Below are 26,043 nucleotides of genomic sequence, written 5' to 3' on the forward strand. Positions count from 1 at the left end.
GCAGTCCGCTTGTTTCAAAGCTATTTAAAAACTTTCTTCTGGGCCTATTTCACATCATACTTGACCCTCTGCACTTGACCTGCAAGCTTGGTACGTACATGTATTCTGGAAAGTGACAGTAATTTCTTAGTCATTTTAAGTCAGAGATTCGTCATGTAAGTCATTAATTTCACTCAATTATTTCTGTCTGTTCTTCCCGACTGTCAAAATTGATTAAGGTCTAAGTATTGACAGTACTTAATTTAATGATGATTTTCACAAATATGTTTCACTTACAAATTGACTAAATTGTCACTACTTCCAAGTGTGACAGTGAACATCATTCTAAAAATATTCAAATACCTTCAACGCATACAAGTTTGTTTACAAGTTTCGCGCTGTACCAAGAAGTTCTCTGGACGTACACTGTCCATTTTAGCCTACCATTTTCAGGAAATAAAGGTCCGTATGTTTAAATGATTGACTTATTGGCTTATGAAAAATTTATTAAGGATCAGAAGGATGTTGATATTGCAATTCACAAGTTTCGGTGTTGTTTTCCCAAGCAGGAGCGTAGCTCCTAGCTTTGCATGGCAGAGCTGTGTGTTACCAGCGCGAGTTATACGGCCTCCTAAAGGCCTTATAACGCTGGTAACACACAGCCCTGCCATGCAAAGCTAGGAGCTACGACACTCTTTTTGTAGTACCGTGGTATCATATATTGCTTTATGTAGCTGCAGTCCGAAACTGAAGGGTTTGCCTTTTTCGAGTTTAAGCTTTTAGATTTTAGGGTTTGATCAAGGTGACGTCCTACCTAAACAGCAGTCCAAATATTGAGGTAAAACGGCAATATTGCCGTACGCTAGGAGGATATGTGTACCACCGTCGCTACGCAAAGACTACTTACCCCAAAGAGCTCTCTCTCTCTTCGGGTGCAGAGGCCTTCGCGTTGCGACTGTATGTGGTTGCACCTGTGTGATGAGTATGCCGTTGTTGGAGGCAATATATCATGTCAAGTAGGCGGTAAATATGTACCATTTCACTTTGGCTTTGAACTGCAGATGTGGAATGTTATGATTCAACAGACTGTCCAATAATTCCAATAATGAATGCTCAAATTGGCTCATAATGGAATAGCTAGAGCACACTTATACTCCGTTAAGAGTGATTGTGATAAGTAATGCTCGTCAAATGTTTTCTTTTATATTAATGCAAATGCATGTGCCTGCCATTTTTTCTAAGGAATTATAATGTAATGTTTATCAAAATATCAGTGAAATTCATAATTTTGGAATGTATCACATTGACAATTGAGGGAATACTGGAAACACAATGTGACACTGATCTCCATAACAATGATATATGGTCATGTACAATGTATTCAGCTGTTTGATCTCTACATGGGGAGGAAATATGGGAAAGTACAATGTATGTTTAAAATGTGTTCCTGGTACAGATCTAGAACTACATGTGTGCATGACCCCATTATTCACTGAATTTTATAATATTCCTGATAGACCTGTGTAGTCAGAGAACTGGAAATACCTGTACATGTGCTCATTGCATTCATATCAAATCCACTTTTACAAAATGTACTATTGTGTTCCAGTAGACAATAAGAAGTTTTGGTCATGTTGCCCTGTTTGTGGGAAAGGTCAACAGAAAGGCTATGCCTATTCAAGCAATAATTTAAGCAAACAATTCAAAGTATGGTCATGGATTGAATGCTATAGTGTGATATTATGGTGTTTTAACATTGATACTTTGTCAATTTTTGTGCCCCGTTTCTTGCATTTTAAACATATCACAGAAAGCAGCCTAGATAATAGAGGATAGACTGGTCCTGATTTGACACAGAAGTGGCAAACACTATTTCATGACCAATCAAGTCTCCATATTCTGAAATGACATTGGGATATCACCATATTTAATCAAGTTCAATCTGAATACGCGATCAACATGGCTGATTCACTGTACAAATTACCCACATTAAATTTCAGCAATTGTTATATATACTGCCTTCAGAACACAAATGAACACTATCCATTCCAAAGATATTACCCACGTGGTAAAGCCAATATAAACTTGAAAAATGCCACAAGTATAGCCATACCAATCAGATGACTGTACCTAAATAATTAAGTAAACTAAAATCACTTTTCTGGAATCAAAATTATTAATAATCACACCAAAGCTTACTCTTAATTTCAAACAATAGTATCTCTAAAACTAAAATTCATGTACCTATAAAGTGACTGATGCAGGGTGGAGCTTGGCCTTAAACTTTAAAGGAAATGGTTATGAAAGAGAGGGAACTTTTGTTGATCAACAAAAAGTGGAATGCGAAATAATATTGTCAAATAGTTATACGTTCAAGATTGATTACATCAGTGGAACAATGTAAGATATTGTGGTAATATCCAGCAGTGTTTTTGTTAAGGGCGGTACCTAGGTAAATGTTACCGGGGCTCCCCGGTCATTTTACCAGGGTTAGCCTTGGTATATCAGTGCAGTCATACTAGCGGACAGCAGAAATTTTACCAGGGTTCCCAATGTTCCCCAATCTTAGCAAAAACACTGTCCAATGTTTATTAACGAAACACACTACATGTACACTAGGCAGCCAGAGTGCCACGGGTTAGCTGAGGAACAATAGATTGGATTTGCTACAAACTTAATGGCGATAAGAATAGCAACAAGAGAGACAATCCTATTTAAGATAATGGTGGGGAAGAGATGCACAGAGAGTTGGGAATGAGCACTTAATAGAAAGTAAGAGGCAGTGTGCGAGTGATGTCATGTTAGCATAATTGTCTATACAAACAATTTTGCTTTCTACCTTTAGTGCACCGACAACAAGCCCAAAAATTTGTGACCCTCCCCTTAGAGGAGCTCAAAAATTTGTGACCCTCCCCCAAATCCCCCCCCTGCTAATTTACGTCCAGTCCCTTAGATTTAACACATGAACGTCGCTGCATAGTCAACTTCAACGAGACGTGTTTCAAATACGGAGGCTTAACCCACTGAGATATTTTCAGATCGTATGGACCTACTCAAGATACGTCCCCTCCCTTCTTCTCATGGAAATTTGACTTTGGATATGCTTTTGCGGCAGTGTTCAGTGAACGGCATTTTCGATCGCTCGAAAATCATAAAATAAGGCTAACGCAAAAAAAAACGAATCGATAAAACCCCACAATAAATTATCGGCGAACACTAACTAAGAGTACAATTCAGCCGCTAACTGGAAACAGGACGGATGGTAAACGAAGGCTGGATATCTGCGAATAAAATTTTGGCGAAAAATGTCATAACCGTCACTCACTGGCTAGAGGGCGCTGTTCGAATTTGAAATAAATCCCTAATTATGCATGCAAATGAAGTACCCTCCTTTCAGACCGGAGTTTCTGATAACAATTGTACTCTGGAAAACAATTCAGATTTATAATGAGAGTGTATGAAGTTTCCTAAATTTTATATCAAACTAGCCAAGGTACACGATATGAATTATTTTATTTCAGAAAGCATCCTGTACTTTTTCTATTAGCCTCTTTATATGTGTGTGACTACACGACGGCTGTTTCCATAGTACATGTAACAGTTGTATGCAACAGAACGTGTGTGCATCAGAATGCATATTACTTCTCAACCATTACGCTTTCAAGCGTCGTATTATACTGCTATCACATATGCTCTTCACAGGCTCTATCACGATGGAAAACTGTGAAAAGGGAGATTGCGATTGTATGGTGTGAAGTATACTGTGAACAAGACTCCGGGACAGGACTCTGACGACCACCCATACCAACAGAAAGCAGCTGAGTTTTGTAGCACCCTTTCAGTACAGGCTGGGGACCACCAGGTCGCCTTGCAGCGTTACGTACTCGCGTTATAGACGATGCAATCAGAAACCACACCTTACAGTGGCGACGCACATAGTCGGAACGCACCAAATCGAACTTCTCTACGTGGGGGGTATGGAACGAAAAAATTCAAATTTTTATCGCCGCATTCTGCAATTGAAACCATGGAGATTTTTCGCTTAGGGTCTGTCTACCCGTGTTCCGTGTGCCGCAAAAACTAAATACTATGGAAGATATCAACGTAAACTATAGGGCGGTACAGACTTTTGACACAAAATTGTCCATTTTGTGACAAAATATGGTGAAAAACAAAGTCGTCGCGTGCGTTCTTAGCCTCAAAATTACTCACACCGCCCTAAATTTTAGCGTTTTACTCCGTCATCTTGTCGTCCCCAAGTTAGATTTGGCCAGTGATCGATAGCTCAAATACTAAGCTTTGAGACTACGTATTCGGTTTTTGTATTAAAGCCGTGAGACGGAAATGTTTACCTAAAATGTGCCCAAAACACCATCGACCATGACCTAGCGAGTAAATAAAGCCGCCCTCTACCGACGACCTTTGCCATCTGTGTCGTTTTTATAGAATTTCATTTTTCATCATCATTGCCTTTTAGTTCAGAAATGATGCTTCGTATCCATTTTGTAACTTGTTATAAATGATTTTTTCCTTTCTTTTAACAAAGTAAGCCTACGTCTGATCATTTTTAAACAACCTACATACTTTTTTTAGGAAAAAGGTGTTTTGTTTTAAGGCACATTAGCTGTATTTTAGGATTATTTTTACATATGATTTACAATCAAAAGTAACTAAAGCCAAAGTTCTTCCCAAAATGTGATAAAAAAAGATTTTAAATTTGGTGAAGAATGTACAATTTAGATTTGTAACAATACAATAATTTTTGGCTTCCAAATATGGATTCAAGTAATGACAGGGAATGCAAAAGCTATCTTTGACAATCAGATAATATATTTTGGTGAGCATTGCAAAGTGCATGTGTAGAAAAGATACAGCTAATGGGGCTTTACTGTCTATTTCAGGTATTATTACTTTTATGTCTAAGCACACATCCAGACATATATTGCCTTCAAAAATGATTGCAGGACTGCTGAGACTTTGGTTTAGTCATCTTGGTATCCATTTCAGATAGAATAAAATATTTCTGTGTCATGCATTTGTAATTATCTAAGGGTACTACACCCACACATTTTTTGAAACACATACAACACTTATTCCAAGCTTCCATATTGCCACAACTAAATAAAATTGCAGGACAGTCAGGAATATTGTTAAGGTTAACATTTTATTGCAAAATTAAATCAAAAAAAGCAAAACATTCTTCTTGCACTTGCTGTGTCAGTTCTTTCACTGTATAGATGTTCCGTGATCTGCAAGTAGAAAACAAATGTTATGACAATACTTTTAATGGGAAGTATAAATAACATTTTTAGGTATGTATCAATTAAAAAAAATACACCTTGTGTCTTCTTAATGTAAATGTATATTAACGTGGTAAATTATATTAGTATCAACTGAATCAATTATTTTCTTGCTATACATGTAATATGATTATGTAAATGAGCATACCTTCCCCTAAATACCCTATTCACTTCATAGGTACTTGTTTGTACTCACTGCTATTTAGTGATTTCCTAATATAATGATATTGTTCGTTATCTACTACTCTACTTTCTCTTTCTATTGTGTATCAATAATATACAACATCCCTGCATCTGTTTAAGTCACTTCTCATCCAACTTAGCAGTATTCATGTATTCAAGGCCAAGATTTCTATATACACTATACTGTTAGACAGCCAGGTCATCTGCCTACTTAGTGGTTATCCTGCCGGGTGTACTAGACTTTTCTCAGTTAAAGGTTTACAGTCACCTGTAATCTAAATATGCCCATATATGTTCAAAGGGGCGTTCCTTGGTATTCAAAATGCCCGTGTGGGGGCGCTGTTTTTAAAATCGGACACCCGCTTAAAATCTGTGATTGGTTAGATTTTCTCTTTCCATGGTAACCTTGGCAAAATTGGAACAGGTGACAGTATACCTTTAATATCCCTGAGCACAATACAGTCAGGTCATCTGCCTACTTAGTGGTTATCCTGCCGGGTGTACTAGATTTTTGTCAGTTACTATCCCTGAACACAACACAGTCAGGTCATCTGCCTACTTAGTGGTTATCCTGCCGGGTGTACTAGATTTTTGTCAGTTACTATCCCTGAACACAACACAGTCAGGTCATCTGCCTACTTAGTGGTTATCCTGCCGGGTGTGTTAGACTTTTCTCAGCTAATATTCCTGAGCACAACACAGTCAGGTCTACTAACCTACCGATATTTAGTCATTAGATACATGTGTAACTGTCACTGCATAGATCACATAGAGCTCTCACATCATCAGCTGTTCCAACACCTAGTCATTTACTCTGGTAGCTTGAGACTTAGGCTGCGTTCACAAATAACGATTGGGGGGGGGGCTGGAGGAATCACGATAATAATCTTATTTTTTTCAGATCCCCCTCAACACCCTAAATAATTTTCAAATGCCCCCCTCTATATGATCAAAATTTTTCAAGTCCCCCCAACTATCACAATCCCACATATTTGTAAAGGATGTGTATGCAGAAAAAATCACGTATTACGGCGTTCCGCTCACAGGTGTTCAACACTACCTGCTATTAGCACTTTATAAAGTCATATTCCTGAGACAAGTTCTTAAATTGATTCATCTTAAAGGCATCAGTGAACTTTTTGGATTTGTCATCCAACTCTGGCAAGGTCAATTGTTGCTGACGAAGAGCACACAAAATGACGATCATGAAAGAGTAGGCAAATTATGAATTCTGGCTCATTGTCCATATTGTCAAAAACTGAGCACAGTCACCTACCAGAAATTTGTTTCAAAAGTACAAGACATATATGAATTAGGCCTAAGTGCTACTCAAAATTGACAATACTGTTGGCTAAAAAATTCCATCAAATAAATGTTTTAATCTCTGAAATTTTGGGTGTAATAATGGCAAATTGGCTAAAAAATAAATAATTCCATTTAGTCACATATTTTTTCATTAAATCCTCACTGTTCAAAGTTTTACTTTTGTATTATTTATGACAAGAATGTGAAAATATAGAAAATCAAGCATGGTGACCCCATCTTTTTTCTTTAATATTTGATTATTCTCATATGCCACAATTCAAAAATTCGCGATAACTTTTCAAGTCTCCTGGTCTTCAATATGTTGCTCTCTGGCCTTTATGTTTCACTGTCATGATCGTCATTTGACCGACGAACTCTTCTTCAACTATCGTGTACATCAGAGTCAGAGCTATCTCTGCACTGCTCAGGTATGCAGTAACATTGACACTACAGTAGCAGTGCAGAATCTAATAGTGATACTTTGATAATTTTGACAATATTTTTGTTCTTTATACAACTGAGTTCTTGTTCTACACCCTATGGCATCTTGAACTGTCCAGTATTCAGCTTGCTATCACAGCCTGTGTATGTGTACCATGCATTTGTATATCTGACTGTCAGTCTGAACTCTAATTAAATTGTCACCAAATACATATTTGTATATACAGGTTTTGTCGACAAACTGAATATTGTGTGTTTGAGCATGCTGTAGGGAGACAGCAAGAAACTGTAGTTGATATATTGCATAGAAATATCGCAAAAATCATCAACATTTGCAGCTTCTGCCCTGTATAACTAGGCTCATTTGGCTTTTTACGACAAATCACACATGTTTAGATATTTTCGAGATAAAAGTCATGAAATTTAACAAAAATGGGTCTAGATTTTGTTAAATTATTACCAACATTACAACAATTCGATGACATAAAAATGGTATTCATTTTTCATTGAATTACCTACAAAAACTTTGAATTGGAAAATGTAAAACATAAAAGGGAACCAAAAAATTTTCAAGTCCCCCCTACAGGTAGAGCAAAATTTTCAAGTCCCCCCTCTACTATCCCAAAATTTTCGAATCCCCCCCCCGAATTCCTCCAGCCCCCCTAAACGTTTTTTGTGAATGCAGCCTTACGAGTTTTATGCATGTACATATTAATATTTTTATCCTACACATAAACAGATGCTTTTATATTTTAGAATGCAGCTTTTAGCATATCAAACAGGGCCATCAGATCTGTGTAAAAATATTTTCTGATGAAAGGGAAGAAATGTTATTTCTCTACACAGAATGTTGCAATGGAAACTAATGAAACTGTCAGATACGGAGGAAGATTTTCCGCTTATCCCAAAGAGATGTTCTGCAAAATAACAGTTCCGTTAAACCCTGCAATATTATTTTAGTTGCAATCGATTACCAGCATGTTGTACGGCCTCCTTGGTTGCTTTGTGTTCACTTCCGGTTCGTACATAGCTGAAAATAAATCGCTCTCAGAATGCCATCTGGTCTTCCCCAAGTCCGATTTTGCTTCAGCACATTAAATGATGAATAAGGATAATAAATTTACTAAAACTTTAGAAATTAAACCCATGAGACGGAAATGTTAACTTCTCAAACGACGGTATTAATTTCGCAAGTTTCTGCCAGATATGTCATAACCCATCCACAATTGACATTGAAAGTTTTTGCCGTATTTCCGAAAAAAATGTCAAATTTCTGGGGAAAAGCCATCAAACAACTGTCGGACCATCAATCTACTAGAACCAACGCACTTAAAACATATTTATCTAATTTAACGGTCAAAATTTAATGAAATTTGGAGAGCTCAGCTTACCTGATGTGTCGCCCTGTCCTGAGTCAGCTTCTACTCGGTGGCGCCCGTCGTCTCGCCTTAACGACGACAGAATCTGGAATAGACACGCCTAGCAACAACGGAAAATCGCCTATGTGCGTCCGCACTGTTAAGTAATAACATGCATCAAAGCCCATGCATTAACAGATACGGCTTCTGGATCGGTCTTAGTGACAGCCTGACGGAGGGTGAATTCATCTGCGACTTCGACTATAGCAACTGGGCATCGGGCGAACCAAACAACAACACAAAGAAAGACGCTTCGGGACAAGATTGCGTACAGCTTTGGTAAGAATACGCTCAAATTCAAACGAATGGTAAAAGCTATATTCAATGTCAAGACTTTCAATGATCGCATCAAACAAGGCTTTCTTATATTAACCATTCTCACTAACGAAACTCGCTCAAAGCGATAGTTTGTTCACCGCTGTCCCTTCTATTCCCCACCGAGTATAAAATTCGGCATTCTTACGAGTTAACCAGAAACAATAGCATTTTATCCACCGAATCGTATTCAGGTATCTGCCACATGGTATAATAGCCAAAGCCATATCTTATCATTACTTATGCTAGATTTTTCAGTCCAGTGTAGTTTTATATAATTATATAAGATGAACTGCCCATTGTCACTGTTTCGCTTCCTCTATGTACCTCTATCAGTCTTTCTGTCTGTCTGTTTTATGGTTTTTTTTGTTTGTCTGTTTTTGTCTATCTCTTTTTCTCTGCTTTTTTATAAATTCACACTCTAGGTTTTGTATACTACCCCGTGACAGAATTCACCCTTAAAAAGTGTGTCGTTGATATATATCAACAGGTTCAGGGGCTCTCCACAATGGTCTGTGGGACGATAAATACTGCGACTTCCGGCCAAAGGGCATAGTCTGTGAAATTCCAGGTATGCACAAAATAACTATGTGTTATTTATGTCATATAATGTAAGCAACAGAGTAGATTCTATATATCGTTGCCGATTCAAACATTCAGTTACAGTTGTTTTTAAAACTAGAAAATCGGAGTATTACAAGATATCATATGGTATGGTACATTAAAAGAAGCCTATGTGCGATGAAAGGTATACAATCACCTGTAATCTAAATATGCCCAGATATGGTCAAAGGGTCGTTTTCTTGGTATTCAAAATTCCCATGTTAGGGCGCTGTTTTTAAAAAGTGGCCATCCGCGTAAAATCTTTGAGTGGCTAGATTTTCTCTTTCCATGGTAACTGGAGAAAAATTGGAACCGGTGACAGTATACCATTAATCTTAAAATCCTTGTCGGAAGACGCAATTTCAATTTTCTATCTGTCTTGGCTTTTAGACATATGTGCTAAAAACATAAGTTACAATCATCGCATTAAAGGTAGCAAAATACCCAAACCTCTTACAGACTGCTATTTTCAAAATAGATCCGAGTACGAGCTTACATTGGCTCCTCGGGCATCTAACTTAGTTGCAACTTCCCACAGATACAAGACATCACTAAAGAGTTTCTTATACATTAGTTGAAGCAATTTCTAAAGTGTTTTTTAAGCCAAGCACACACACACATTCAGTATGTCTTAATCGTGGCCTCTTTTCTTTCTTTGTTTCAGACCCTCATTGCCATTCCTTGGGAGCGTAGAAACTCAACCTATCGTTTCGTACATAAAACACAGGATACGTCCCGGCACTATCTGAGCTAGTGTCGATAATCAATCCTTCTTTGTCCTTCACTGTAGCTAACTGAGAGATTATCGTCAAGTTGTGAAAAGTCACTCTTAAATAAATCATTTTTAAAGCAATAATGTCGTCCTGCATGGTTTTATTTTGAAAATGGTATGTCGGGAACTATAACAAAACGTATTTTAGAGTATATCCCTGCCAATAAAAGCTTTGTCAACGATAAAAATGCATCCTTGCCTAGAGTAGCAGATAATATATTTTGATCCAGCTATCATTGTCTGAAAGAGGCTACAGTTTCCCTATTGATGGTATATTCGAAGACGGGTAACAACTGGTCCCCCTCTCAAATCGAAAATATCGATAAATTAATATGTACAATGATGCAATCTGAGAGGTATTTCAATTTATTTTGCACCAAATAAACAATTGCGAACCCCCCTTCTTTCTCTTCATATTTTGAGCAACACCTCCTTCCCCTCCTTGTAGATTTCGGGGTTTTTTTGAGTGACCGGGCACTTCATAGTCCAATATCGGATAAAAGTCTACCAACTTGTGAAGCATTTCCGTCGAATAATTGAGCCGCTAGATAGGTGACTGTGTCGAGGGAAAATGTCAAGAAGATGATAGTATGTAAGATTAGTAGAAATGAAATTTCCCTGCAGATGACGGAAAGACTCAGCCGTTTTGAGCCGCTCTTGCGTCTTGCTCGGACTGCAGTTTAAAGCCGAATAGCGCCCGCAATAGACGGCTTGATATATTGTCTACTATCGGGAAAAGGCTAACTCGTAAAGGTTGTACTGGCATTCGAAAAAGTTCGAACCGGACAAAATGTCCCAATTTTGTCAACATAGGGTTCGACTGGGGTAAACTCGGGGTCATCAACCTTAAAGGCAAATTCATATTCATTGGCAAGGTGTAGAGAGGCTGACCGGAAATAGGCCTGAAATGGAATGGATTAATTCGAATTACTGCCTAGGACTGCCTGGGAAAAGTATTACCAACTTGATCGTTTTTAACGAGTACAAAAGTATGTACTTCATACCGCTGTCAGTAATTAAAAAAATTCTATGGTACAAATAAACTCATCTCCTCGGGTATTCTATGCGTACAATTACTAATGAAGGAGGAATGTCCATGCAAGGTCCATAAATACTGTAGTTGCTGCTAAGGTTTTTGATATTTGAGTAGTTTCAAAATCTGTGCGTTCGGAATTTACCGTGAATTTTGCCGTACGTACGTACTTCGTTGAACAGCCCCTAACTGCCAACGCTACAATCAGCTGTTTTCAAACGTTAACCCTGGTAGTTTTGCGAACATTAAACTGTGTTCATTTTTCATCTGTTGATATTACACAAAATTTACAAAATGATATTTGACAATAGAAATGAATACTCTTTCAATGATGTATGGAATAAAGTCAGCATGCCATGGTTATTATTATAATAAATGTATGTAAACAACCTTTATTTTTAAACAGCATTAACGTAAACTGGGGGAAATGACAGACAGGGTAGTGCAGGAATCGGGAATTGATAAACAAGACAATTGAAAGACGGGCAAATGAAGAGAGAATGAAAAATCTAAGGAAAGGAAAGGAAAAAATCATAACCCTGACTCTAGATTTCAATGCTAAAGGAAAATTGAGTACAACAAGATGACAGTTTTTTACTAGGGGGGAGTAATATTCTTGTGTAAAAAGGACAGCTCCAGGGGGATTATTCTGTACTGTGAGTTGATCAGTTGAACAATGACTTATTTTATTCATATTCCTATGATTTTGGTTTTTTGAATATCAGAATTTCTAAAATGTAACATTTAAGAAATTTTACAGATCTAAAATATATTTATTCTTTTTTGTTATTAATCAAGTTTAACTGTCCAAAATTTGACAGAGCTAGCTTAAAAACTCTGAAAGTTACAGTAGTTTTAAAATGGCAAATAATAGCTTTTTGACTGGTAGTATACACGGTGCCGTCCAATTTTCAACTCTGTCTCACAAAATTTTAGGCATTTTCAAGTCTCTGTGTAAAGAAAACAAAAGCTACTTATACCGTACTCTTACAAATATTGCACAAAAGTATTTTAAAGCAGATTAGTTAGAGAATTAATGTTATTATACAACTATATTTTTTCATAGGGATATACCCACAAAATGACTCTTTTACCCATATGTTGAAATATTTTGACCATTTTTGTCAAAAAAATCGAGCATATTTTAATTCTAAAAAAATCATAACCCTGGAAGTAGACAAGATAAAACCATCATTCAAACAGATTTTTTGAATCCTGAGACAAGATCTTCAAGAAAACATACAATTCAAGTAAGTTTAACCAAGAACAAAAAAGGGCCTGGTATCCCTACTTATAGCAGGCCTCGTCTCAAACAAAATGGTGACTCGTGATGGACATAATGTGTACTCAATTTTGTTTCGCAAATGCGATCCTGGCGAAGAAAGGTCGGTTTTGTCTTCTGTTACATGTAAACAGAACTGAACATTCTAAGAAATTTTGAAGGAACACCGTCCAGGTATTTCTGAATGTAAAAAGTACTCTATTTGAGTTGAATGTGCCAGTGATGCTGCTGGGCCGTGGTTGGAAGTACAGCAGACAAACATACAGGTTGGCGAGGCTGCAAACAACTTCAACGTAAAATATGTGCGTTTTTCTAGCGAGTGACTACAAAAAGGTGAGGATTTACCTTTGGATAAACAGTTCACGTTCCTGTCAAAGAATTGTTATTAAGCCATATCAATTTCCATGGCAGTCTAATAAACCACACACTTCAATTCTAATGATGAATATTTTATTTTAATATATTGGTATTCAATTTGAGTGCGTTTCATGAGGAAATTGTTCACTTGTAGTTTGTTTGAAAGTGTACAAAATGCACATTGAGAAATAAAAAAAATGAAAAAAAAATTCCCCTACCTACCTACCCTATTTTTGAAAACCATGTAATCGCAACAGCACATATTTGTTTTTGGCCTTATCACAGTTAAATGTTATCGGAATGTGTGGTGAGCGTATTGTTCAGCTACTGCAAGTGTTTCCGGTTCATTTTTCATCCCTTGCCGATCTTATCCCGCGGATGTGCAAAGGATCCAACTTGGTCCGGAACCTGAAACCTCTTTCTGTCTGGCAGATTACTTCATTCTCTTGTGTGGTAAAAGATTAGCTTTTCAAAATAGCTTGGGGTGTCCTATATGCTCGAAATAGATCTTTGACATTGATTGATCGTTGATATTTGATGTATAAAACCAGGGTTTTACATGACGCGCATTTCTGCGTCCTTTACGCATAAAACCGGACGCAGGACCCCTCAAAAACTAAACCACGCGTCCCTTGGGACGCAGCAATATCTGTTGCTGGTGTACACCTTGCGAAGCTGCTGAACACGTAAAACACATCCCAGTAAACCTTACCGACCCCGTACTTTAACCCTTAAAGTGCCGCGTCGGTTTATAAACCGACACGGCATTCTCGCTCTCAGCGCCACGTCGGTATATAAACCGACAGTGATTGCGTTCTATGCTTATGCCTAACTTAGCTATGCATTGCCGAACTCAGCCAGAAGGAGGGTATTCCTGACCCTTTGAACCCAGTTTAGTACCATATAAGGACTAAAATAATGACATCATGCAGCCTAACAATCGAAAATTCCAGTAATTTATGCGAACTTTCTTCAAAAGAGGTCAGCGGTTTTCATGAATATTTAATCAGGTCTGCAGTTTCACCCGTACGCGGATACGGCCACAGTGCATTGAACGAAACACGTACGTACGTTTTGAAAGCTTTACCATGCCGTAGACCGGAAGACAACTATATTATGCCAAGCTACTGCCCTCTGGGTGATAGAAATGATAGATTTTACAGTTTTTTTGAGAATATTTTATGGAAAAATGACGCGATTTGGTGACCAAATCGATCGCGATAGTGAACTTCGAACGTATCGGCGGCCAAGATGGCGGCACTGTGTGATGCCTAACTCTCGACATGGAACCCGAGGTTAAGGTTTTCGAAGTCCAAAATGCAAGATTGAGAAATTTGTAAGGATTCGGTTAAATTGAAGTGTATTTTGTGAATTTTCAAGCGTTTGACTGCCAAAAAGCCCCTTTAAACTGTTGATATTTGACCTCCGGCCGTCCTGAAGCGAGACGGCCATAACAGTCGACCCGGTTTGTAAATGAAATGTAGTTGTTCTGAACTGTTGACATTGCGAGACATTTCCTACGTGTTACGCATTTTTTTAACTGAAATAAACCGGACATGAAACTTTTTTCTCGATACTTAGTGGTTTCTTTCCATTTTGTGGCGGATTTTGTGGCGTGCTTGTCAAAAAATGTGATCAAACTTGGCGAACGGATTGACTAGTATGTATGGTAGTACGAGTCCGTGACTCGATAAGCCACAGATAGTTACACACGCGTACGTGAATTAAACTAATGTAAGTTGGGTCAAACACCAAAATTAATCGATAAAAAGGTTAGTGAAATGTGTTTTTGTCTTCAACTCTTCATTATAGTTATACAGGCGGTTCAAACTATACAGAGTCAGTTGAATATGCCCTATAGTTGTGTGCATGTGTTGCACAATTACCCCTCCATGTACAATATGGAACCTTGTTGTCTCTGTGTATGCAAATTAATACTAATTGAACACAGTGAAGACCATGGCATTGATAAACTATAAAACATTTTTGTGAAATAAATTGGGACCCCCATATTTTGATGTAGGACTCCCATTTTCTAACACCAGGAGTCCCAGGGACTCTCAAAAGTTAAAAGTGATGTAAAACCCTGATAAAACATTTCTGCCAAAGCGATCGGAATGTGCGACTTTGCCGAAATGCTGACATTTCGGCAAATACTTACAGTCAAACTGTCAACCAATGACCTGCACAAGTACGTTCAAGGAACCAAAGTGGTGACCGCCCTATGTTCTGACACCCACAAGTTCCAGCATCCCTATATTCCAACACCCGTATGTTCCGATACCCTGAAGGCGTCTTCAGGAACTGGTGTTCCTGTTGTAAAGACTTATTTACAATGTAATAAGAAAATATAAAATAAAGTTTTACATGTCACTGTAGACGCTAAACTTCAATAGTTACCGCTGGTTAGTGTTCTCCAATTCAAGAGAGTCATGGTACAGTGGACGGAATATCGTAGAAGTTTCTATAATTTATGATCAACTCTTTCGTAAAATCCATGACAAAGCGATTATGTTGACATATTTATTTGCCAATATATATATAGACCCCGCTGAGAATTATGAAGAGTTCATGAGATACTCTTATCTTTCATTTATTTGCGGGCTAGTCAGAATGTATCTGCATGATACTACCTGAAATACTTTTCGATGAGGCCCTTCATTTATTTTTTATAACGGAATATCTATTTAGAGCATTTGAAATGTTTTCTGAAATTTAAATCTGCCGTTAATAAATATAATCCTGCAGGAATAAGCAATCTCCGTAACAAATGTACTAATTATATACAAGTGAGGGAAATAGGTCAGCTAAAGGTTTCCAAGCTATATAAACTAAAAGAATTTCTTAGCTAATCCTAGAGGGCGCGCTAAAATTTGGCGACGATATTATCGTATCGCTCACGACGGTCACTGATGTCTATTATTTCAATTTTGTTAGCAGATTTAGCCATGAAAATTACACAATTTGGATTTTCACCTCTAAAAAAGTTTCGATTTGCTAGTCAAAATATGACTGCCGCGATTGTAAGATTTAATACTGACATTTTCAATGACAGTATGGCAACGGGAATCCAAATCATCGTCAAGAAGATTGGATAGTACTGTTTCGATAAGCATATACAAATGATAGAGCTAACGGAGCTTTATTTCTATTGCAAACACACAATCTTTGTACCAATATGATATTTTGTTCAATGAGAGGCGCTTGCAATTAAGAAATTTTGTGGTGATCATCTAGTGATTGGGTCTCTTAAATTGGAATGCGAGATATAATTTCTAACGTTGTCATTTGCCACCTTAAGTCCCCTGTGATGCTTACTTAATATTAGAACAACAAATTGTCAACAACACGGGACGAAATCATCACATAACCCACCTCTTGTGATAATACCGGTTCCCTCTCTTGCTCTTTTCGAGCAAGCTGTGGTGTTGATGACGTCAGAAGTACCCATGATGATATGTTTACATAGCATAAAGCAGAACTCTTATTTATATATAACAAAAAAATGTCCACTTCCTTCCTGATTGATACTACTGGGTGGTATAAATACTGATATAAAATAGGCTTTTAGAAGTCAATATCTAACAGAGCATTTTATCATGATATTTTTATTCGACGTCATAGGTTGTCAGTATCATAGGTAGAATATGATATTTAAACTTCCAAATAAAACCATTCTCTTGAATCATGCCGGAAAATGCCGAGAGAGTTTGACCGGTTAAGAAGGGCTTGACTACGCAGTTTCTGCGTAGTGAAGCTTCATTACGTATTCATGGTGACCCCTGGCCAGCTGTCAATAACTTTGGGGGCTTTTGTCTTTTGGCCTGCTTTGCATATGCGTCGTTGGACACGACCTGCCAATCACCCAGGTAGTCAATTAAACTATTAATTGACTGTTTACCGACCCAATTAACACTATCCAGCAGTATCAGTCATATTTTAATCGCGTGGCCCGGGTGGGCACAACGTAGGAACGCGTGTATTTCTGTGTGTACGTTTCACTTGTGGTGTTGTTTGTACCATCGTGTGTCCTTGTTTCACCTACAGCATTACCTTCAAGGTGACAGGCTTACTATTAATGTTCAGTATCATTGCACCGAGTTCTGCCCACGGTGAAAACCACCTGTTTTGCCTACTAATTACTGCCCGTCGCTGCCGTCCTGAATGTAGCCTATCTATAGCTACAGTAATCACATAAATCATTTATCAGTTTTGATATATACTCCTAAATTGTAAGTTTGATCAAAATCGAGACGACATTCAAGGGCTATGCAGACTGTCCATGTAAGCACACACAGTGACAAGAAGGCGGCAAACACCTACTCACAAAGCACATAGAATCGGCGAAAAGAAGCATAAAAGCTAGGCTTATCGCCAAAACAAACGCGCCAAGCGCTAACAAAAACCCATACCAAGCGGCCCTTTTCAGGGCCAACAAATACTCCAAAAAGGGAACTACCAAAAAATACGATAAGATGACATAGAACACACAAACACTTAAAAGAAATAACAAAAATCGTACACATAACAAACAACTGAAACACAACATTAAATACAAAATAAACAATCACAGTAACGTAACAAAAACATGGCCGTGGAAATAAATCAGCTATTTCCAAAGAATAGCCGACAACAACATGAAATTCAACAACAACCTATCATCGCTCAAACTATGAAACTCCGAAAAATAGTACTAGGCAAAAGCCTTAAAATTCATTCGGACACCAACAAAACCAAACAGAATAAAACCACCTCAGGATTTCAACAAATAAAGTCGTATAATGTGACTACGCTACATCGTGAGACACAAACAATCGCAACAACACCAATTCAAAGAAAAGTCAAATTGGACTCCACGAACAACAAAAAAACAAAAACTTGAAAGCTATCTGAAGCTTCTAAACTCGCACTTCTAGAGATACCCTTTCAAACAAGGAAACAAAACATGTCGCGTGCCAAAAGAATCGCGATAAACCAGCTTGCAAACATTGGACAAATTTTGGGAAAATAACCCTTCGACAAGGGTCGGTTTTTTTTTCGTTATTGTCAACACAAACGATTACGTACTCGAATGCGAAAGGCAATTACGTAACAATCAGTATTATACACAACAAGCCAGAACAAACAGTAAACAAAGTAAATGAACTATTAATTAAAATGTACGAGAACAAGCACATCAACCAGGATACTTGTAAGTATCTTGATTCAATAAACATAAAATCCGTACCCCGCAGTGGTACTTATTGCCTAAAAATTCACAAACCTCCGCAAAATCTAAAAGACACACCAGTCAAAACAAATTTACCGAAGTAAAGAAATATAGAACAAACAAACCGAACCACCAAACGGACTCACAACGTGACCAAAATTAATATACTTGCCTCGCTAATCGGAAAGCAAGACCACTAAATGCATTAAAATAAATTTTCACAAACACAAACTAAGGAAAGAATCTACACTGCGACTGATGAGAAACCACACTCGGGTTTCGAAACGCAAGCGTCAAAGGGCGACTCTATCAACTTTTGTAACAACATAGGTCCGGCTGCGTCTCGCCATAAGCTTTCCCAACACAAACAAAACATTACCGTACACACTAATCCAAACTTCTCTACAAATATCCAAAGCGAAACAAACATTTCATTAACACAAACAATCGGATAAGAATGTAGGAACACATTTTTGAACGAATCAAACACAAACTCGACACAAAAACATTTAGGATAGTTAGGTGGGGAGCCTGTTTCACATTTTGTACATCTCGCTATACTGTCTATGATTCTAAAAATAAAGTCATCTGCCACTTTTTCTGTATACGCGGTTTGGCAAAACTCATCTCTTCAATCGAAAGTCGGGTGATTTCATGGTTCTTTGGGGCACTTAAGTGTACGTCGAGCTTAAGGAATGTAGTTACATTCGCGATGTTTTATTCGAAAATTATTTATTCCTTCAAGGGCAAATGCACATAATTTATGCTGTTGGAAATACTGGCCGCTCATAAACAAGACAATAAACTCAATATATGTGCATTTTTACTTATATTGTCAAAGTACCACCGACACCCACAAAAAACCAAATGGTTCAGTCCAGGTATTTGCAACTCTGCCATCCGACTGGTCAACAGGAAATCAACCATAGGTGTCTTTTGGCACGCGTATACGCCAGTCACCTAGGCGACGGTAATCTGCACCACTTATCACCATCGGGAAGGTACTCCTCCCCATATACCACTGGTGATCCCACCCTCAAGGCACTGCGTCATTCGACCAAGCATTGTTATTGTAATTTCCTGCATAAAATTAACAGCGAGGTCAACCGGTCAAACTCTCTCGGCATTTTCTCTCATGTCCAAAGCAAGTTTCAATACATTTGAGATACGCAGATATATTAACTTATTCAGTATTGTATTCCAGCAAATTAATGACAACCTATCTTGTCTGACAGATGATTAATCACAGAAAACGGAGGATGGTTTTAATTCCAAATGTAAAGGAAACCGGGAAAGATTCGAAAGTGAACGTTCTGAGATTTGGACCACTGGCCGATCTCATGGGATTGATCTGAATGCAATGACAAAGACACTCTTTGAAAAAACTCAAAATGCATATTTTTTCAAATCAAATAACAGAAAGAAGTGTTGTTTGACCATCGTCAAGCATTATGACACATCTAATCTACATTATTCCACATGACTTTTGAAAAAAATCCTGTGAGTCAGCAAGATATTTGCAAAACAATAGTACAGGGATGTCTCTGGTTTTCTGGGTTGAAGACGTGAAATCTCATCATTTCTTTGACGGGGCGAATCCTCGTTTTGAGAACCATTTCTTCCGGAATTGCTTAGGGTATTATGAATTCCTTGTTTATTGGCACTGTCATGGAACAGACAGAGAGTCTGTACCACGATTATTCCGCATTCGGTGAAATAATAGAATAATTAATCCAGGAAACATTTTTGTACGAACAAGACAAAAATATTGACACTGGACCATTGATAAAAAGATAAGAGCAAAATAGAATATTTTTCAGTGTAAGTTTAAGTTTCAAATAGTTCGAATAATGATCAAGTGGTGGTTAAATAATGATCGAACAACTTGTAGGTTTTAAAGACGACAACAACATTGTGCAGAAGTGAACAGAAAATAGCAAAATTAACGACCACTACTCGTCAGTTTCCCAGAATACCACAGTCAGACAGGTTTTTTTAACTTTTTATTTGGCTTGTTTCATTGCCGATATTTCGAGGGCAACTGGTGACACCGGCGCATTGTAATCGACGGCGGGACCACACTGCTGGAAATGAACGCCTTGTTTGAAAGCCTTATAAAGATCATACCAAAGTTCATGGTCATTGTCATAGGAAAGTGAGAATGTTGTAGGGTGTTTGATGGCGAGACTTGGGGACTTTCCTGCACACGTATGAAGGTGGCTGTAAGCCCCACTCTAAGAGCGAACACTGAAATACAAACTTTGTAACTAATTTTACGACAGTTAAGCAATGTAAGACCAAGGGGCATCTCTTATTAAATGAATTTCGATGGAAATTGAAATTAATTAGGCACTCTTTTAGCATACGTTGTATCAATCTCACAACTAAACCGAAAAACTCGTATATCATCACGCGAACACTTATGTCAGACGTGCGCGAAAGTATGTGTAATGCGATTGGTCACGTGCTGTCGAAGTGTTTAACAGCCTTTTTTTGCGTCACTCTTCCGATGGATAGAATTATTTCATCAAAATACTTCTAAAGACTCTTACATTTCTGAAATCTTATGTCATGAGTGTAGTTTTATGAAGAGCTCCAATTGCCAGATTTCTTCAACCAAAAAGTTGGAAAGTGGTGACGCTCGACCAGTAAACGCCGTTTACAGTGTAGTCGCCGCTCAACAACCTGTTGTACAGCCTTCAGTTGTTCGCTATGCTTGTGTGATTGGAGTGGTCACTACCGGAGCAAACTCTTTGTTCCGCGGTGTGAACAACTACTATGACTAGGTACAAGTTACCGCTACAATAGTTGAAAACGATAGGATTGTGGAAAACAGCAGAAAATTGAAGACGTGATATTAACCTGTACACGTCGCCTCTCGTGATTGCTAATATTCAACGTCAGGAATGCGGTATCTGTAGCAATCCCGCACGTCCCTTGTCTGTTGCAACTTGCCAGCGATGTGGAACTGAACCAGGTCCATTAATAAGACAAATGATGTTGACAAGCAGAGGAGAGTTTGTTGGCCCTCAATTTGAAGAACGCGAAACATTGCAAGACTACGAGGAGGCGGTGCGTGAAGTTTTTATTTCTAAGCTAAAAATACCAGAAGAAGAGATTAAGCATCAAGTCAAGATAGAGATGTCACATTGTCTTGACTTTTGACGAAAGGCAGGCGATCTGTGACGCCTACATCAAAATTTTGCAAAGAACGTGACAAGAGCTAACGAAAGAGTTGTGTCTCAGTGTCGCGGAAGATTTTCCTGCCCGCGGTTTGACGTACGCGAAAGAAACCCATGTATGTTGATTGTTTGTGATGGCTGAGGTCAAAGAATTTGAATATGATTGCATGGAAAGTATGTGTAATGACAGTGTTTCTTTGCCACTTCCGCTACATACATTTTGCATTGTTAGTTTATGAAAACAGAGTCCCCTAGAGTCTGAATAACCTTTTAAGTAAAACCTTGGAAATTTTCATCATCTATTCCAGAAATCTAAACAGGTCAATCAAACTTCAGCATCTTACTTACCAAAACTATCTTCAAATCGACAGATATTTTTGGATTACAGTAATTAGGGCATATTGTCTTTGATAATGATGCTATATCAATCCTTGATGATCGATTTCGTGGATTGCGCATACATTTGCGGCGCTCATATTTGAGTTTCAACTTGAAAATTTATTATAATTTATTAGTATCAAAATTCTAATTTTTCAACGATGGCTCTTGAAGTTTTCAGATACTAGTAACTGGTAAAGTTCAAGACTGACTTCCATCAGCTGGCCAGGGTGCAATATCGTCACCAGTGACTTGGCGACTTGGCGAGGGATTAGGTCTTTGCAGAGGATAAATTCATATTATTATGTTTCTATGCAGTGAATATCTTTTCTTGAACTCCAGGAAGGCACAAGTGTACACCGGAGGAAGAGCGTTGGCAGAAATATAAAGTGGGGTGGGGCAACATGATTGAACATGATCAGGGTGATCTAGTGCATTGGTGTGATGCTTTGTCCACGGGCTTAAACCCTACATAAAATGGTGGGTAAGAATGCATTAACAAGTACCTCTTGATGGGGAGGCAGGCTAGGTAGTATAAAAAAATGTTCTCTGATTTTTAAATCGCATCCCTTAACAAACTCTAAACGCGTTCAAAAGTCCCTTTCTGACTTGCTATAATTTTAAAATCGCCCTCAAATAAAACTGGTCTAATTTAGGAATTGACAGATCATTTCTCTATGTGTTGATGTGTGCGCGTATTTATGTGTGGGAGCTCATCCTCCTATGGTTTAGCATTCGCCAAAGCCTCATGAATTTTTTGTCTCTGTTGCTGCCCAAGTACAATATTAAATATTATTACACCTCACTCATTCAGCGTGCACTGTCATTGGTTAAACACGACTCACGTGACATGTAAAAGAACGTGATGATGCCCTCTGCGAATGTGATGATGCCCTCTGCTATGGGGTGAGAACACTGCCAAAATTATCTTGAAATATTTATTTAAACTTATCTTATCATTATTATTCATTTATTTTGGTGATTTTGTGATAATTATGTAAATATTGTGCCATTATTATGCAATTATTTGATCATTATATGGATATTATTTTGATATAATAACAAACCTATTTGGTAATTCGGTTGTTGTGACATTATTTGGCATTGATGTCTTGATTTGGAACTTATTTCACAATTATTATGCCATTATTTGGTGATTTGGTCATTTTTATGTCATTATTTTGTCTTTATTTTTCGATTATTTGGTCATGATTATGACATTATCTTGATATTATCTTGACATTATTATGAATTTATTATGTTAATTCGGTTATTTTGCCATTATTCGGCATTGATGTCTTGATTTGGAACTTATTTCATCATTATTTTGCCATTATTCGGTGATTTGGTCATTTTTACGTCATTATTTGGTCTTTATTATGCGATTATTTGGTGATTATTACGACATTACCTTGACATTATTACGAATTTATTATGTTAATTCGGTTCTTTTTCAATTATTTGGCATTGATGTCTTGCTTTGGAACTTATTTCATCATTATTTTGCCATTATTTGGTGATTTGGTCATTTTTACGTCATTATTTGGTCTTTATTATGCGATTATTTGGTGATTATTACGACATTATTATGAATTTATTATGTTAATTCGGTTCTTTTGCCATTATTCGGCATTGATGTCTTGATTTGGAACTTATTTCATCATTATTTTGCCATTATTAGGTGATTTGGTCATTTTTATGTCATTATTTGGTCTTTATTATGCGATTATTTGGTCATGATTACGACATTATCTTGATATTATCTTGACATTATTATGAATTTATTATGTTAATTCGGTTGTTTTGCTATTATTTAGTATTTATGTCTTGATTTGGAACTTATCTCATCATTATTATTTCATTATTTGGTGATTGGGTCATTTTTGTGTAATTACTAGCCTTTATTATGCGATTATTTGGTCATGATTACGACATTATTATGACATTAGCTTGGCTTTCAATTATTTGACCTACTTTATTATCTGAACTCATTATTTGACCTGCATTTGAACCCTACCCAGAAATCATTGTACATCACAATGGCGGCTGTGATTTGGTCGGTCTCCTCGGACAGAGAGAAAAAACCGGGCTTTGCGTAAGTTTTAAAGCGCAGCTCAGCATATCGCGTATCTACAATAGTTGGGCGTGCTCGAAAACAGAGGTCGACCACGATTTCGGATTAAAAATCGATTGTTTTCGGCGGCGGAACTGGGCTGTGGTGGGGGTAGCCGACGGTGGCATGTCTCCATAGCTATAGGCTAGGCAGTTACAGTCCCTCCCTCCATCCCCAGAGTAGAGGGACTGTTGTTACACCTAGCTCTCTGCGTAGCAGGGCGGTGTGTTACCGGCGTTATACGGCCTCCCACCACATTAGGCAGGCCGTATAACGCCGGTAACGCCGGTAACACACCGGTAGCCCTGCCATGCAGAGCGAGGTTACACCCAACCTGCCACGCATAGCCAGCGTGCGAAATTCACGCTAACCCCGTGGCCTAAGACCAGCTGTTTTCATGCCAGACCAGTAACACTTGACAGATGTCCTGCTGTTCCTAAAGACGAGGGACAGTAACGTTAAACTTTTCCTGTATGTACAGATGTTTACCAAAATGTTTTGCTAAGCTAAATACCCGACAAAATTATTCAAAGATACGAAATTTATTCTTTCAAGAGATTTGCAAAACGCGATTCGCAAATAAAAGTTAACAGACTGATCGGCACGACGTCAAAGCCAAAGACCTTAGGCCTAGGCCCACCTCACGTTTTATCGCCAAAGTAATGAGTGGCGCTATGCAATATCCTGATTTGTAAAGCATTTCATTTTTAGGTTCAAGATCTCCGTGTGGTCATAATAGCGTAATTGTTTTATAGCGCATCGACCGTGTTGCATGTGTCGCGGTAAACTGAATTTCGAGGACACTGCAACATTGGACTTTTGGACGACACAGTATCGAAATTAGAATTGTTTGGTCAGATCGTGGACCCCCGAGAAAAACTACGTTTTATGGTCAGATATGTTAGATGGTGAAATCTCCGATGTTGGATATTTACCCACTGTTTTAGACAAGTATCGTATAATTTAAGTCAGATTCGGACTACGGAAGTCGGGCTTGGCTAGACCACTGGACCAGTTTTTTAATACACATAGTGATCTCCCAGATAAACATCAATTATTTGCCCACGATTTGACAAGTATAGTATCGTTAAGTATCGAAGTTAGAGCCATATTGAGGAAATCGGGTTTGCCGGGCGGGTTTTGCAAGATCTGTGAGGTGGCAAATCTCTGACATATATATCGGACATTTGTACGGAATCGCCGATAAACATCGGAGATTTTACATAGATCAGACGTGCCTAAGACACAAGGCAAGTCATTCTAGTGACCATATGGTCCCAATCGCCGATAAATATCGAGTAAATATATGTGATTTCACAGATCCGCCGTGTTGAGACGCAAGGCAAGTAATTCTAGAATTGCCCAGTGTCGATTACTATAATTTAGAGTCCCAAAATCGCCGATATGTATCAGCTTGAAGTAAAATATCGGCAATTTCTCAAACCCGGCGTGCTGCGACAGACGGCAAGTCATTTTTGTGTCGTCTAGTACCGATATTAGACCCGATATATAGATTGTGTATGACGGAAATATGTTGGACGTCAAACTTCAATACCAGAAAGTAATGTCCGACATTTAACATTGTGGAAAGTAGTTCTGACTTTGATGGCTATTTGCCTTAGTCACAGTTAAGGTTAAGCCACAGTCCCTTTATGTGGTTAAGATTACATTTTAAACATATTCGTGCCATTATTGAAGCCTTCTCATCCAGATGAGTCCAGATGAGAATTATGAAAACAAATGAGAAAACAATAGGGCCTACTTTTCTTTTATCTTATTTTAAGGCCAGTTAGAGTTGCATCTGTATGCTACAGTCTGAAAAGCCGGTGATAAGTATCAAGGAAATATTCGTTCAATGAAGATGTCTTATCATACGTATGCCACATTACATTTTTGTTTGTCAGGAACTATTCTCGAACATATGTTATTTTTATCGTAAACTCATAGGGGCACGGTCGCTAACCTAACGACTTTTTACTGCGTTGTTTGTCATGAAACTTTATGACTTTTCCCCCGTAAAGAAGTATGTTGATTCGTTGTGAGGACTCCAACCTTTAAAACTGTATTGTCTCCCTATGCACGATTTTGATTCTTTCTTTTGTTTTCCCTTTCGATTGTGCGATGTTGTTTTTCTTCCGCAGAGCGCGATATTAATAGCGAAAACAATTGTTTT

This window comes from Ptychodera flava, unplaced genomic scaffold (assembly GCF_041260155.1).
Source record: "Ptychodera flava strain L36383 unplaced genomic scaffold, AS_Pfla_20210202 Scaffold_48__1_contigs__length_985763_pilon, whole genome shotgun sequence".
Lineage (NCBI taxonomy): Eukaryota > Metazoa > Hemichordata > Enteropneusta > Ptychoderidae > Ptychodera > Ptychodera flava.